The sequence below is a fragment of the Stenella coeruleoalba genome, assembly GCF_951394435.1.
Source record: "Stenella coeruleoalba genome assembly, contig: scaffold_46, whole genome shotgun sequence".
In the NCBI taxonomy this organism is placed as follows: Eukaryota; Metazoa; Chordata; class Mammalia; order Artiodactyla; family Delphinidae; genus Stenella; species Stenella coeruleoalba.
In genome coordinates this window covers 962042-979132 of record NW_027645863.1, presented here as the reverse complement: position 1 = coordinate 979132, position 17091 = coordinate 962042, and the positions used below count along the sequence as shown (strand labels likewise).

The following is a 17091-nucleotide window of genomic DNA, read 5'->3' as shown; positions in this document are numbered from 1 at the left end:
TCATACCTGAATCCACTCATTATGCTGCTAAGGGCCTGATGACATAGATTTCATTGCTGAGTGATACTGCATTGTACGTAAGTACCACAAGTTCTTTATCCATTTTTCACTCTCTGCGATGTTGAACTTGTACTGTAAACGAGGTTCTTGTAAACAGAGGCGTCCCAAACATTGGGGTGGCTGTGTCTTTTTGATTTTAATTTCCCTAAACTATAGGACGATAAGTGGAAGTGCCCTAGGCTCTGTTGCTTTGTTTTTTTGGATGTTTCAGGAAACACCATACACTTCTCCCGAGTGTCTGTTGGCAATTTACATCCTGCCCATCAGCATAAAAAGGCTCCCAGTTCTCCATGGCCTGTCCTGCCTTTCTGGATTTTACACTTTTTTCAGATGGCCCGTTTGACCGGGGGGAAGTGAGACTTCATTGTAGTGCAGATTTCCTTTGCAAGCTTGCTTGGTTGGCCAAAAAGGGCGTATGCGTTTTTACCTGAATATATTCAGGAAAAAACGCATACACCCTTTTTGGCCAAGTGCATCATTGTGGACGTTCTGCCTCTTTTCCTATGCTTTCAATGCAATTCCAGTCCACCTCCTGAAATCGGTTTCCTGCAATTCTGCCCCGCTTTCAAGTCCTCTTGGCAGCCTTACTTCAGTATATTTTTGGACGATAGCTGTCATTTATAACTCTGCAGGTTTGTGAATTACAGTGCCCCTGAGCTCCTTTCTTCAACTCGCTTTCTTGTGACCTGGCCGCAACACCGCAGGATGGCTTCAGGCACTAATGTGGTTCCGGCACGGCACGCTGAGCCTTTGGTTAATTCCTCTTCCTGGTGGGAAATGAGAGTTAAATTTGCCCGTCCAGACACCTCCAGCTAGTCTCTCATTGGTTCTCGCTATTCCTGTTCATGTTCCGCAGAAATTGCAAACTGGGCCAAACAGGAGGTTAAAGGGACTGACTCTCCAAGTCGGGAGAGTGTTAGTAAAGCGTCAGGAATGTTGCACCCGAGTACCAGGGTACAAAAACTGAGACATATTTGAACACGTCTCCCGATCACATGGTTGATCATACTCTAGGTTCCACATGCATGTTTTAGCTGAAGGAAGAATACCTTATACCTGGGCAGTTGAAACCCGTGGAATGGGTACCATGCAATATGACTTCAAAGGGTCTTCATTTGCTCACCGAACCTCTCCATCCTATCACTGCTGCGTTTATGCCCCTGTACACACGCTTGATTCTCTTTTGGAGACATAGCAATCCATAGGTTTTAAGATACTTACTAGTCAGGTACATTCTAAGGCGTTTAATATGGGGTGTTGAGTCCATTTCGTTGAGCAAGGAGTAGCTCTTGTCTATTCCATATTTGGCTTAAGGAACTTTATCTGTGCTCATTTCAATCTCTGGTTTTATGCAGCACCCCAACTCACCTTTACCCTTAAGCAAGCATAAGTTGGTCTTCTAAATTTGAGACCCTGTTCTGTTTTGGAATTCAGTTCCTGTGTAGCCAAGTTTACATTCCGTGTATTACTGATATCTTATGATGTTTCTTTTTCTGTGTGACTTATTCCAGTTAGAATCATCGTACCTGAATCCACTCATTATGCTGCTACGGGCCTGATGACATAGATTTCATTGCTGAGTGATACTACATTGTACGTAATTACCACAAGTTCTTTATCCATTTTTCACTTTCTGTGATATTGAACTTGTACGGTAAACGAGGTTGTTGTAAACAGAGGCGTCCCAAACATTGGGGTGGCTGTATCTTTTTGATTTTAATTTCCCTAAGCTATAGGACCATAAGTGGAAGTGCCCTAGGCTCTGTTGCTTTGTTTTTTTGGATGTTTCAGGAAACACCATACACTTCTCCCGAGTGTCTGTTGGCAATTTACATCCCGCCCATCAGCATAAAAAGGCTCCCAGTTCTCCATGGCCTGTCCTGCCTTTCTGGATTTTACACTTTTTTCAGATGGCCCGTTTGACCGGGGGGAAGTGAGACTTCATTGTAGTGCAGATTTCCTTTGCAAGCTTGCTTGGTTGGCCAAAAAGTGCGTATGCGTTTTTACTTGAATATATTCAGGAAAAAACGCATACACCCTTTTTGGCCAAGTGCATCATTGTGGACGTTCTGCCTCTTTTCCTATGCTTTCAATGCAATTCCAGTCTACCTCCTGAAATCGGTTTCCTGCAATTCTGCCCCGCTTTCAAGTCCTCTTGGCAGCCTTACTTCAGTATATTTTTGGACGATAGCTGTCATTTATAACTCTGCAGGTTTGTGAATTACAGTGCACCCGACCTCCTTTCTTCAACACGCTTTCTTGTGACCTGGCCGCAACACCGCAGGATGGCTTCAGGCCCAATATGGTTCCGGCACGGCATGCTGAGCCTTTGGTTAATTCCTCTTCCTGGTGGGAAATGAGAGTTAAATTTGCCCGTCCAGACACCTCCAGCTAGTCTCTCATTGGTTCTCGCTATTCCTTTTCATCTTCCGCAGAAATTTCAAACTGGGCCAAACAGGAGGTTAAAGGCGCTGACTCTCCAAGTCGGGAGAGTGTTAGTAAAGCGTCTGGAATGTTGCACCCGACTACCGGGGAGGAAAACTGAGACATATTTGAACACGTCTCCCGTTCACACGGTTGATCATACTCTGGGTTCCACATGCATGTTTTAGCTGAAGTAAGAATACCTTAAACCTGGGTAGTTGAAACCCGTGGAATGGGTACCATGCAATATGACTTCAAAGGGTCTTCATTTGCTCACTGAACCTCTCCAATCCTATCACTGCTGCGTTTATGCCCCTGTACACACGCCTGATTCTCTTTTGGAGACATAGCAATCCATAGGTTTTAAGATACTTACTAGTCAGGTACATTCTTAGGCGTTTAATATGCGGTGTTGAGTCCATTTCGTTGAGCAAGGAGTAGCTCTTGTCTATTCCATATTTGGCTTAAGGAACTTTATCTGTGCTCATTTCAATCTCTGGTTTTATGCAGCTCCCCAACTCACCTTTCCCCTTAAGCAAGCATAAGTTGGTTTTCTAAATTTGAGACCCTGTTCTGTTCTGGAATTCAGTTCCTGTGTAGCCAAGTTTACATTCCGTGTATTAGTGATACCTTATGATGTTTCTTTTTCTGTGTGACTTATTTCAGTTAGAATCATCATACCTGAATCCACGCATTGTGCTGCTAAGGGCCTGATGACATAGATTTCATTGCTGAGTGATATTGCTTTGTAAGTAAATACCACAACTTCTTTATCCATTTTTCACTTTCTGCGTTGTTGACCTTGTACTGTAAACGAGGTTCTTGTAAACAGAGGCATCCCAAACTTTGGGGTGGCTGTGTCTTTTTGATTTTAATTTCCCTAAGCTATAGGACCATAAGTGGAAGTGCCCTAGGCTCTGTTGCTTTGTTTTTTAGATGTTTCAGGAAACACCATACACTTCTCCCGAGTGTCTGTTGGCAATTTACATCCCGCCCATCAGCATAACAAGGCTCCCAGTTCTCCATGGCCTGTCCTGCCTTTCTGGATTTTACACTTTATTCAGATGGCCCTTTTGACCGGGGGGGGGAAGTGAGACTTCATTGTAGTGCAGATTTCCTTTGCAAGCTTGCTTGGTTGGCCAAAAAGTGCGTATGCGTTTTTTCCTGAATATATTCAGGAAAAAACGCATACGCCCCTTTTGGCCAAGTGCATCATTGTGGACGATCTGGCTCTTTTCCTATGCTTTCAATGCAATTCCAGTCTACCTCCTGAAATCGCTTTCCTGCAATTCTGCCCCGCTTTCAAGTCCTCTTGGCAGCCTTACTTCAGTATATTTTTGGACGATAGCTGTCATTTATAACTCTGCAGGTTTGTGAATTACAGTGCCCCTGAGCTCCTTTCTTCAACTCGCTTTCTTGTGAGATGGCCGCAACACCCCAGGATGGCTTCAGGCCCTAATCTGGTTCTGGCACGCCACGCTGAGCCTTTGGTTAATTCCTCTTCCTGGTGGGAAATGAGAGTTAAATTTGCCCGTCCAGACACCTCCAGCTAGTCTCTCATTGGTTCTCGCTATTCCTGTTCATCTTCCGCAGAAATTGCAAACTGGGCCTAACAGGAGGTTAAAGGGACTGACTCTCCAAGTCGGGAGACTCTTAGTAAAGCATCTGGAATGTTGCACCCCAGTACCAGGGTACGAAAACTGAGACATATTTGAACACGTCTCCCGATCACATGGTTGATCATACTCTAGGTTCCACATGCATGTTTTAGCTGAAGGAAGAATATGTTAAACCTGGAGAGTTGAGACCTGTGGAATGGGTACCATGCAATATGACTTCAAAGGGTCTTCATTTGCTCACCGAACCTCTCCAATCCTATCACTGCTGCGTTTATGCCCCTGTACACACGCTTGATTCTCTTTTGGAGACATAGCAATCCATAGGTTTTAAGATACTTACTAGTCAGGTACATTCTTAGGCGTTTAATATGGGGTGTTGAGTCCATTTCGTTGAGCAAGGAGTAGCTCTTGTCTATTCCATATTTGGCTAAAGGAACTTTATCTGTGCTCATTTCAATCTCTGGTTTTATGCAGCACCCCAACTCACCTTTCCCCTTAAGCAAGCATAAGTTGGTTTTCTAAATTTGAGACCCTGTTCTGTTCTGTAAATCAGTTCCTGTGTAGCCAAGTTTACATTCCGTGTATTACTGATATCTTACGATGTTTCGTTTTCTGTGTGAGTTATTTCATTTAGAATCATCATACCTGAATCCTCTCATTGTGCTGCTAAGGGCCTGATGACATAGATTTCATTGCTGAGTGATATTGCTTTTTAAGTAAATACCACAAATTCTTTATCCATTTTTCACTTTCTGCGATGTTGAACTTGTACGGTAAACGAGGTTCTTGTAAACAGAGGCGTCCCAAACTTTGGGGTGGCTGTGTCTTTGATTTTAATTTCCCTAAGCTATAGGACCATAAGTGGAAGTGCCCTAGGCTCTGTTGCTTTGTTTTTTAGATGTTTCTGGAAACACCATACACTTCTCCCGAGTGTCTGTTGGCAATTTACATCCCGCCCATCAGCATAACAAGGTTCCCAGTTCTCCATGGCCTGTCCTGCCTTTCTGGATTTTACACTTTTTTCAGATGGCCCTTTTGACCGGGGGGAAGTGAGACTTCATTGTAGTGCAGATTTCCTTTGCAAGCTTGCTTGGTTGGCCAAAAAGGGCGTATGCGTTTTTTCCTGAATATATTCAGGAAAAAACGCATACGCCCTTTTTGGCCAAGTGCATCATTGTGGACGTTCTGCCTCTTTTCCTATGCTTTCAATGCAATTCCAGTCTACCTCCTGAAATCGGTTTCCTGCAATTCTGCCCCGCTTTCAAGTCCTCTTGGCAGCCTTACTTCAGTATATTTTTGGACGATAGCTGTCATTTATAACTCTGCAGGTTTGTGCATTACAGTGCCCCTGAGCTCCTTTCTTCAACTCCCTTTCTTTTGAGCTGGCCGCAACACAGCAGGGTGCCTTCAGGCCCTAATCTGGTTCTGGCACGGCACGCTGAGCCTTTGGTTATTTCCTCTTCCTAGTGAGAAATGAGAGTTAAATTTGCCCGTCCAGACACCTCCAGCTAGTCTCTCATTGGTTCTCGCTATTCCTGTTCATCTTCCGCAGAAATTGCAAACTGGGCCAAACAGGATGTTAAAGGCCCTGACTCTCCAAGTGGGGAGAGTGTTAGTAAAGCGTCTGGAATGTTGCACCCGAGTACCAGGGGAGGAAAACTGAGACATATTTGAACACGTCTCCCGTTCACACGGTTGATCATACTCTGGCTTCCACATGCATGTTTTAGCTGAAGGAAGAATACCTTAAACCTGGAGAGTTGAGACCCGTGTAATGGGTTCCATGCAATATGACTTCAAAGGGTCTTCATTTGCTCACCGAACCTCTCCAATCCTATCACTGCTGCGTTTATGCCCCTGTACACACGCCTGATTCTCTTTTGGAGACATAGCAATCCATAGGTTTTAAGATACTTACTAGTCAGGTACATTCTTAGGCGTTTAATATGCGGTGTTGAGTCCATTTCGTTGAGCAAGGAGTAGCTCTTGTCTATTCCATATTTGGCTTAAGGAACTTTATCTGTGCTCATTTCAATCTCTGGTTTTATGCAGCTCCCCAACTCACCTTTCCCCTTAAGCAAGCATAAGTTGGTTTTCTAAATTTGAGACCCTGTTCTGTTCTGGAATTCAGTTCCTGTGTAGCCAAGTTTACATTCCGTGTATTAGTGATACCTTATGATGTTTCTTTTTCTGTGTGACTTATTTCAGTTAGAATCATCATACCTGAATCCTCGCATTGTGCTGCTAAGGGCCTGATGACATAGATTTCATTGCTGAGTGATATTGCTTTGTAAGTAAATACCACAACTTCTTTATCCATTTTTCACTTTCTGCGTTGTTGACCTTGTACTGTAAACGAGGTTCTTGTAAACAGAGGCGTCCCAAACTTTGGGGTGGCTGTGTCTTTTTGATTTTAATTTCCCTAAGCTATAGGACCATAAGTGGAAGTGCCCTAGGCTCTGTTGCTTTGTTTTTTAGATGTTTCAGGAAACACCATACACTTCTCCCGAGTGTCTGTTGGCAATTTACATCCCGCCCAAGAGCATAACAAGGCTCCCAGTTCTCCATGGCCTGTCCTGCCTTTCTGGATTTTACACTTTTTTCAGATGGCCCTTTTGACTGGGTAGAAGTGAGACTTCATTGTAGTGCAGATTTCCTTTGCAAGCTTGCTTGGTTGGCCAAAAAGTGCGTATGCGTTTTTTCCTGAATATATTCAGGAAAAAACGCATACACCCCTTTTGGCCAAGTGCATCATTGTGGACGATCTGCCTCTTTTCCTATGCTTTCAATGCAATTCCAGTCTACCTCCTGAAATCGGTTTCCTGCAATTCTGCCCCGCTTTCAAGTCCTCTTGGCAGCCTTACTTCAGTATATTTTTGGACGATAGCTGTCATTTATAACTCTGCAGGTTTGTGAATTACAGTGCCCCTGAGCTCCTTTCTTCAACTCGCTTTCTTGTGAGATGGCCGCAACACACCAGGATGGCTTCAGGCCCTAATCTGGTTCTGGCACGCCACGCTGAGCCTTTGGTTAATTCCTCTTCCTGGTGGGAAATAAGAGTTAAATTTGCCCGTCCAGACACCTCCAGCTAGTCTCTCATTGGTTCTCGCTATTCCTGTTCATCTTCCGCAGAAATTGCAAACTGGGCCAAACAGGAGGTTAAAGGGACTGACTCTCCAAGTCGGGAGAGTGTAAGTAAAGCGTCTGGAATGTTGCACCCGAGTACCAGGGTACGAAAACTGAGACATATTTGAACACGTCTCCCGATCACTTGGTTGATCATACTCTAGGTTCCACATGCATGTTTTAGCTGAAGGAAGAATACCTTAAACCTGGGTAGTTGAAACCCGTGGAATGGGTACCATGCAATATGACTTCAAAGGGTCTTCATTTGCTCACCGAACCTCTCCAATCCTATCACTGCTGCGTTTATGCCCCTGTACACATGCTTGATTCTCTTTCGGAGACATAGCAATCCCTAAGTTTTAAGATACTTACTAGTCAGGTACATTCTTAGGCGTTTAATATGCGGTGTTGAGTCCATTTCGTTGAGCAATGAGTAGCTCTTGACTATTCCATATTTGGCTTAAGGAACTTTATCTGTGCTCATTTCAATCTCTGGTTTTATGCAGCACCCCAACTCACCTTTCCCCTTAAGCAAGCATAAGTTGGTTTTCTAAATTTGAGACCCTTTTCTGTTCTGTAATTCAGTTCCTGTGTAGCCAAGTTTACATTCCGTGTATTACTGATATCTTATGATGTTTCTTTTTCTGTGTGAGTTATTTCAGTTAGAATCATCATACCTGAATCCACTCATTGTGCTGCTAAGGGCCTGATGACATAGATTTCATTACTGAGTGATATTGCTTTGTAAGTAAATACCACAAATTCTTTATCCATTTTTCAATTTCTGTGATGTTGAACTTGTACTGTAAACGAGGTTCTTGTAAACAGAGGCGTCCCAAACTTTGGGGTGGCTGTGTCTTTTTGATTTTAATTTCCCTAAGCTATAGGACCATAAGTGGAAGTGCCCTAGGCTCTGTTGCTTTGTTTTTTAGATGTTTCAGGAAAGACCATACACTTCTCCCCAGTGGCTGTTGGCAATTTACATCCCACCCATCAGCATAACAAGGCTCCCAGTTCTCCATGGCCTGTCCTGCCTTTCTGGATTTTACACTTTTTTCAGATGGCCCTTTTGACCGGGGGGAAGTGAGACTTCATTGTAGTGCAGATTTCCTTTGCAAGCTTGCTTGGTTGGCCAAAAAGGGCGTATGCGTTTTTTCCTGAATATATTCAGGAAAAAACGCATACGCCCTTTTTGGCCAAGGGTATCATTGTGGACGTTCTGCCTCTTTTCCTATGTTTTCAATGCAATTCCAGTCTACCTCCTGAAATCGGTTTCCTGCAATTCTGCCCCGCTTTCAAGTCCTCTTGGCAGCCTTACTTCAGTATATTTTTGGACGATAGCTGTCATTTATAACTCTGCAGGTTTGTGAATTACAGTGCCCCTGAGCTCCTTTCTTCAACTCGCTTTCTTGTGACCTGGCCGCAACACCGCAGGATGGCTTCAGGCCCTAATCTGTTTCCGGCACGGCACGCTGAGCCTTTGGTTATTTCCTCTTCCTGGTGGGAAATGAGAGTTAAATTTGCCCGTCCAGACACTTCCAGCTAGTCTCTCATTGGTTCTCCCTATTCCTGTTCATCTTCCGCAGAAATTGCAAACTGGGCCAAACAGGAGGTTAAAGGCGCTGACTCTCCAAGTGGGGAGACTGTTAGTAAAGCGTCTGGAATGTTGCACCCGAGTACCGGGGAGGAAAACTGAGACATATTTGAACACGTCTCCCGTTCACACGGTTGATCATACTCTGGGTTCCACATGCATGTTTTAGCTGAAGGAAGAATACCTTAAACCTGGGTAGTTGAAACCCGTGGAATGGGTACCATGCAATATGACTTCAAAGGGTCTTCATTTGCTCACCGAACCTCTCCAATCCTATCACTGCTGCGTTTATGCCCCTGTACACACGCCTGATTCTCTTTTGGAGACATAGCAATCCATAGGTTTTAAGATAGTTACAAGTCAGGTACATTCTTAGGCGTTTAATATGGGGTGTTGAGTCCATTTCATTGAGCAAGGAGTAGCTCTTGTCTATTCCATATTTGGCTTAAGGAACTTTATCTGTGCTCATTTCAATCTCTGGTTTTATGCAGCACCCCAACTCACCTTTCCCCTTAAGCAAGCATAAGATGGTTTTCTAAATTTGAGACCCTGTTCTGTTTTGGAATTCAGTTCCTGTGTAGCCAAGTTTACATTCCGTGTATTAGTGATATCTTATGATGTTTCTTTTTCTGTGTGACTTATTTCAGTTAGAATCATCGTACCTGAATCCACTCATTATGCTGCTACGGGCCTGATGACATAGACTTCATTGCTGAGTGATACTGCATTGTACGTAAGTACCACAAGTTCTTTATCCATTTTTCACTTTCTGTGATATTGAACTTGTACGGTAAACGAGGTTCTTGTAAACTGAGGCATCCCAAATTTTGGGGTGGCTGTGTCTTTTTGATTTTATTTCCCTAAGCTATAGGACCATAAGTGGAAGTGCCCTAGGCTCTGTTGCTTTGTTTTTTAGATGTTTCAGGAAACACCATACACTTGTCCCGAGTGTCTGTTGGCAATTTACATCCCGCCCATCAGCATAACAAGGCTCCCAGTTCTCCATGCTCTGTCCTGCCTTTCTGGATTTTACACTTTTTTCAGATGGCCCTTTTGACCGGGGGAAGTGAGACTTCATTGTAGTGCAGATTTCCTTTGCAAGCTTGCTTGGTTGGCCAAAAAGGGCGTATGCGTTTTTTCCTGAATATATTCAGGAAAAAATGCATACGCTCTTTTTGGCCAAGTGCGGACGTATGCGTTTTTTCCTGAATATATTCTTGAAAAAACGCATACGCTCTTTTTGGCCAAGTGCATCATTGTGGACGTTCTGCCTCTTTTCCTATGCTTTTAATGCAATTCCAGTCTACCTCCTGAAATCGGTTTCCTGCAATTCTGCCCCGCTTTCAAGTCCTCTTGGCAGCCTTACTTCAGTATATTTTTGGACGATAGCTGTCATTTATAACTCTGCAGGTTTGTGAATTACAGTGCCCCTGAGCTCCTTTCTTCAACTCGCTTTCTTGTGAGATAGCCGCAACACCCCAGGATGGCTTCAGGCCCTAATCTGGTTCTGGCACGCCACGCTGAGCCTTTGGTTAATTCCTCTTCCTGGTGGGAAATGAGAGTTAAATTTGCCCGTCCAGACACCTCCAGCTAGTCTCTCATTGGTTCTCGCTATTCCTGTTCATCTTCCGCAGAAATTGCAAACTGGGCCTAACAGGAGGTTAAAGGGACTGACTCTCCAAGTCGGGAGACTCTTAGTAAAGCATCTGGAATGTTGCACCCCAGTACCAGGGTACGAAAACTGAGACATATTTGAACACGTCTCCCGATCACATAGTTGATCATACTCTAGGTTCCACATGCATGTTTTAGCTGAAGGAAGAATACGTTAAACCTGGAGAGTTGAGACCTGTGGAATGGGTACCATGCAATATGACTTCAAAGGGTCTTCATTTGCTCACCGAACCTCTCCAATCCTATCACTGCTGCGTTTATGCCCCTGTACACACGCTTGTTTCTCTTTTGGAGACATAGCAATCCATAGGTTTTAAGATAATTACTAGTCAGGTACATTCTTAGGCGTTTAATATGCGGTGTTGAGTCCATTTCTTTGAGCAAGGAGTAGCTCTTGTCTATTCCATATTTGGCTTAAGGAACTTTATCTGTGCTCATTTCAATCTCTGGTTTTATGCAGCACCCCAACTCACCTTTCCCCTTAAGCAAGCATAAGTTGGTTTTCTAAATTTGAGACCCTGTTCTGTTCTGTAATTCAGTCCCTGTGTAGCCAAGTTTACATTCCGTGTATTACTGATATCTTATGATGTTTCATTTTCTGTGTGAGTTATTTCATTTAGAATCATCATACCTGAATCCTCTCATTGTGCTGCTAAGGGCCTGATGACATAGATTTCATTGCTGAGTGATATTGCTTTTTAAGTAAATACCACAAATTCTTTATCCATTTTTCACTTTCTGCGATGTTGAACTTGTACGGTAAACGAGGTTCTTGTAAACAGAGGCGTCCCAAACTTTGGGGTGGCTGTGTCTTTGATTTTAATTTCCCTAAGCTATAGGATCATAAGTGGAAGTGGACTAGGCTCTGTTGCTTTGTTTTTTAGATGTTTCTGGAAACACAATACACTTCTCCCGAGTGTCTGTTGGCAATTTACATCCCGCCCATCAGCATAACAAGGCTCCCAGTTCTCCATGGCCTGTCCTGCCTTTCTGGATTTTACACTTTTTTCAGATGGCCCTTTTGACCGGGGGGAAGTGAGACTTCCTTGTAGTGCAGATTTCCTTTGCAAGCTTGCTTGGTTGGCCAAAAAGGGCGTATGCGTTTTTTCCTGAATATATTCAGGAAAAAACGCATACGCCCTTTTTGGCCAAGTGCATCATTGTGGACGTTCTGCCTCTTTTCCTATGCTTTCAATGCAATTCCAGTCTACCTCCTGAAATCGGTTTCCTGCAATTCTGCCCCGCTTTCAAGTCCTCTTGGCAGCCTTTCTTCAGTATATTTTTGGACGATAGCTGTCATTTATAACTCTACAGGTTTGTGAATTACAGTGCCCCTGAGCTCCTTTCTTCAACTCCCTTTCTTTTGAGCTGGCCGCAACACAGCAGGGTGCCTTCAGGCCCTAATCCGGTTCCGGCACGGCATGCTGAGCCTTTGGTTATTTCCTCTTCCTGGTGAGAAATGAGAGTTAAATTTGCCCGTCCAGACACCTCCAGCTAGTCTCTCATTGGTTCTTACTATTCCTGTTCATCTTCCGCAGAATTTGCAAACTGGGCCAAACAGGATGTTAAAGGCCCTGACTCTCCAAGTGGGGAGAGTGTTAGTAAAGCGTCTGGAATGTTGCACCCGAGTACCAGGGGAGGAAAACTGAGACATATTTGAACACGTCTCCCATTCACACGGTTGATCATACTCTGGCTTCCACATGCATGTTTTAGCTGAAGGAAGAATACCTTAAACCTGGAGAGTTGAGACCCGTGTAATGGGTACCATGCAATATGACTTCAAAGGGTCTTCATTTGCTCACCGAACCTCTCCAATCCTATCACTGCTGCGTTTATGCCCCTGTACACACGCTTGATTCTCTTTTGGAGACATAGCAATCCATAGGTTTTAAGATACTTACTAGTCAGGTACATTCTTAGGCGTTTAATATGAGGTGTTGAGTCCATTTCGTTGAGCAAGGAGTAGCTCTTGTCTATTCCGTATTTGGCTTAAGGAACTTTATCTGTGCTCATTTCAATCTCTGGTTTTATGCAGCACCCCAACTCACCTTTCCCCTTAAGCAAGCATAAGTTGGTTTTCTAAATTTGAGACCCTCTTCTATTCTGTAATTCAGTTCTTGTGTAGCCAGGTTTACATTCCGTGTGTTAGTGATATATTATGATGTTTCATTTTCTGTGTGACTTATTTCAGTTAGAATCATCGTACCTGAATCCACTCATTATGCTGCTACGGGTCTGATGACATAGATTTCATTGCTGAGTGATACTGCATTGTACGTGAGTACCACAAGTTCTTTATCCATTTTTCACTTTCTGTGATATTGAACTTGTACGGTAAACGAGGTTCCTGTAAACAGAGGCGTCCCAAACTTTGGGGTGGCTGTGTCTTTTTGATTTTAATTTCCCTAAGCTATAGGACCATAAGTGGAAGTGCCCTAGGCTCTGTTGCTTTGTTTTTTAGATGTTTCAGGAAACACCATACACTTCTCCCGAGTGTCTGTTGGCAATTTACATCCCGCCCATCAGCATAACAAGGCTCCCAGTTCTCCATGGCCTGTCCTGCCTTTCTGGATTTTACACTTTTTTCAGATGGCCCTTTTGACCGGGGGGAAGTGAGACTTCATTGTAGTGCAGATTTCCTTTGCAAGCTTGCTTGGTTGGCCAAAAAGGGCGTATGCGTTTTTTCCTGAATATATTCAGGAAAAAACGCATACGCCCTTTTTGGCCAAGTGCATCATTGTGGACGGTCTGCCTCTTTTCCTATGCTTTCAATGCAATTCCAGTCTACCTCCTGAAATCGGTTTCCTGCAATTCTGCCCTGCTTTCAAGTCCTCTTGGCAGCCTGACTTCAGTATATTTTTGGACGATAGCTGTCATTTATAACTCTGCAGGTTTGTGAATTACAGTGCCCCTGAGCTCCTTTATTCAACTCGCTTTCTTGTGACCTGGCCGCAACACCACAGGATGGCTTCAGGCCTTAATCTGGTTCCGGCACGGCACGCTGAGCCTTTGGTTATTTCCTCTTCCTGGTGGGAAATGAGAGTTAAATTTGCCCGACCAGACACCTCCAGCTAGTCTCTCATTGGTTCTCCCTATTCCTGTTCACCTTCCGCAGAAATTGCAAACTGGGCCAAACAGGAGGTTAAAGGGACTTACTCTCCAAGTCGGGAGAGTGTTAGTAAAGCCTCTGAAATGTTGCACCCGAGTACCAGGGTACGAAAACTGAGACATATTTGAACACGTCTCCCGATCACATGGTTGATCATACTCTAGGTTCCACATGCATGTTTTAGGTGAAGGAAGAATACCATAAAACTGGGTAGTTGAAACTCGTGTAATGGGTACCATGCAATATGACTTCAAAGGGTCTTCATTTGCTCACCGAACCTCTCCAATCCTATCACTGCTGTGTTTATGCCCCTGTACACATGCTTGATTCTCTTTCAGAGACATAGCAATCCATAGGTTTTAAGATACTTACTAGTCAGGTACATTCTTAGGCGTTTAATATGCGGTGTTGTGTCCATTTCATTGAGCAAGGAGTAGCTCTTGTCTATTCCATATTTGGCTTAAGGAACTTTATCTGTGCTCATTTCAATCTCTGGTTTTATGCAACACCCCACCTCTCCTTTCCCCTTAAGCTGACAAAAGTGTGTTTTCTAAATGTGAGACACTGTTCTGTTCTGTAATTCATTTCTTGTTCAGCCATATTTACCCTCCCTCTATAAGTGATATCTTATGATATGTTTCTTTTTCTGTTTGACTTATTTCAAGTAGTATTATCGGACCTAAATCCACTCTTTATCCTTCTACTAGCCTTATTACATTATTTTCATGGTGAAGAGATATTCCATTGTACATAAGTACCACATCTTCTTTATCCATTGTTCTCTTTCCTGGGATATTTAAGGTGTACTGAAGTTGAGGTTCTTGTAAACAGAGTAGCCCTAAACTGTGGTGTGCTTGTGTCTTGTTGATTTTTAGACTTCCCTAGATATACTCCCATGATTGGAAGTGTCCTATGCTCTGTAGCTCTGTTTTTTAGATGATTTAGGAACCACCATACACTTCTCCAGAGTGGCTCTCGGCAGTTCACACACTGCCCATCAGCGTATAAAGGCTCCCTGTTCTCCATGGCCTGTCCTGCATTTCTGGTTTTTACAATTTTTTAGGATGGCCCTTTTGACCGGTGGGAAGTGAGACTTCTTTGTTGTGCACATTTGCATTGCTTGCTTGCTTCGTTGCCCATAAAGTGCGTATGCGTTTTTTCCTGGATATAATCAGGAAAAAACGCATACGCCCTTTTGGGCCAACTGCATCATTGTCGAAATTCTGCCGCTTTTCATGTGCGTTAAAGACGAGTCCAATCTATCTCTTGAAATCTGTTTCTTGCAATTCTGTCTTGCATTCAGATCCTCTTCTTTGCCTTACCTCAACATATTTTTGGATGGTAGTTTTCATTTATAACTCTGCAGGTTTGTGAATTGCAGTGACCCTGAGCTCCATTTTTTAAGTTGTTCTTTTGTGAGCTGGCCTCAAACCCGCAGGATTGCTTCAGGCCCTATTTTGGCTCCGGCGAGGCAGGCTGAGCCTTTCTTTAATTCTTATTCTTAATGGGAAATTAGAGTGATATGTGCCCGTCCAAACCCCTACAACTATTCTCTCATTGGTTCCCCCTCTTCCCGTTCATCCTCCTCACAATTTGCAAAATGTGTGAAACAGAAGTTGAAATGTGTTGATTCTCCAAGTGGGGAGATTCTAAGTAGCGTGGCTGGAATGGTGAACAGGAGCACCAGGAGAGGATAAATGAGCTGCATTTTAGACACATCTCCCGATCACATGGTGTACAGTCCTCTGGGTTTTCCATGCATGTTTTAGCTATAGGAAGATCCCTTGAACCTGCAGATTTGGGACCCATTGAATGGGTACCAGGTAGTATTACTTTAAAGGGTGTGCATTTCCTCACCCAACCTCACATTTCTCTTAGCGCAAACAGTTTCCAGCCTTATGTCTCATCCTGCTGTGGGTCTAGATGTGTTCAATCCATGTTGCATCACCGTCCCTGAGGAAAAGTTGTAAGAGGTTTTCTCTGTCTCTCTGTCGTTTATTTTTTTCAATTTATTACTATATTGGTTACAGCTGATTTTCAAAGCTCTGTTTCTTGCTGCTGTACATCCACTTGATTCACGTACAGAGAGACATCAATAAATTCTTTTTCAGATTCTTACCAGTCGTATATATTCTTTTCCGGTGACTTGAGTGTGCTGAGTGCAGTTCTTTTAGCTACCGTGTAGGCCTTGTTGATTATCAGTTTGGTATTTGGAATGGTATCTTTGCTAATTTCAACCTCCTGGATGATGCCTCACCCCTCCCCACCTTTCCCGTTTAGCAGCCTTATGCGTGTTTTCTACATATTTGACTATGTTTTTGTTTTGTAATTTATTTCATGTGTAGCCATTTTGGATTCCACCTTTAAGTGATATCTTATGATATGTGTCTTTTTCTTTTTGAATTCTGTCACTTAGAATGATCATACGTAACTCCTCCGGAGTTGTTACAACTGGCCATATTTCATTGACTTCCAGGCTGAATAATATTCCACTCTACCTAAGTACCACATCTCTATCCATTTTTTCCCTCCAGAGACATTTAAGTTATATCCTAGTCGAGGATCTTTTAAACAGAGAGGGGGTAAACATTGGGGTGCCTGTGTCCTCTCGATTTTTGTTTTTCCCAAGATATACGCCCATGAGTGCAAGTGCCCTATGCTCTGTAGCTCATTTTTTAGATGCTTTAGTAAACACAATACACTTCTCCAGAATGGCCGTTGGCAATATACATTTCCACTATAAGTCTCACAGGGCTCCCTCTTCTCGTTGCCCTGTCCTGCATTTCTGTTGTTTACGCTTTATGAGGATGGCTCTTCTGACTGATGCGAAGTGATATCTTTTGTAGTATTGACTTCCAGTGCCCACCTGTTTGGTTGGCTAAAAAAGTGTATGCCCTTTTCTTGAATATATACAGAAAAAAACGCATACACCCTTTTTGGCCAACTGCAATGTTGGCAATGTTCAGCTCCTTTTCTTGTGCTTAATGGCGAGTCCTTTCTACCTCCTCAAATCCCTTTCCTGCCATTCTCCCTTGCTTACAAGTCCTTTTCTCTGACTTTCCTCAAGACATTTTTCAGTGATGGATATTTTCAACTCTGCAGTTTTGTGAATTTTACTGCCCCTGAGTTCCATTGTTCAACTTGTGTTTATGGGAACTGGCCACAAAACAGCGGGATTTCCTCAAGCCCTATACTGTTTCCATGGGCAACCCTGGCCTTTGGTCAATTCGTCTTCCTGATTGGAAATTAGAGTGACATGTGCCTGTCTGAACACCTAGGACTTGTCTCTCATTGTTCCTCATCCTTCCGCTTCATCCTCTGGACAAATTCCAAACTGTACGCAACAGGATGTTGACAGTGCTGACATCTCCAAGTGGGGAGACTGTTAGTAAAGACGCTGGAGGGGTGAACCCGAGCACCAGGAGATGAGGAGATGAGATGCCTTTTCCAAACTCTTCCCGATCAGACGGTATACCATCCTC

At 43.5% G+C, this 17091-nt stretch overlaps 1 long non-coding RNA gene across 2 annotated transcripts in view; it reads left to right on the top strand.

The window, feature by feature from the left end:
* The window catches only part of LOC307181506, a 1293685-nt gene that overhangs the window by 390096 nt on the left and 886498 nt on the right, over nt 1–17091 (top strand). For both annotated transcript variants that reach the window (XR_013826932.1, XR_013826933.1), the window contains exons 5-6: nt 4738–4819; nt 11118–11199. This is a non-coding gene — a long non-coding RNA (uncharacterized lncRNA). The remainder of the gene's footprint in view (nt 1–4737; nt 4820–11117; nt 11200–17091) is intronic.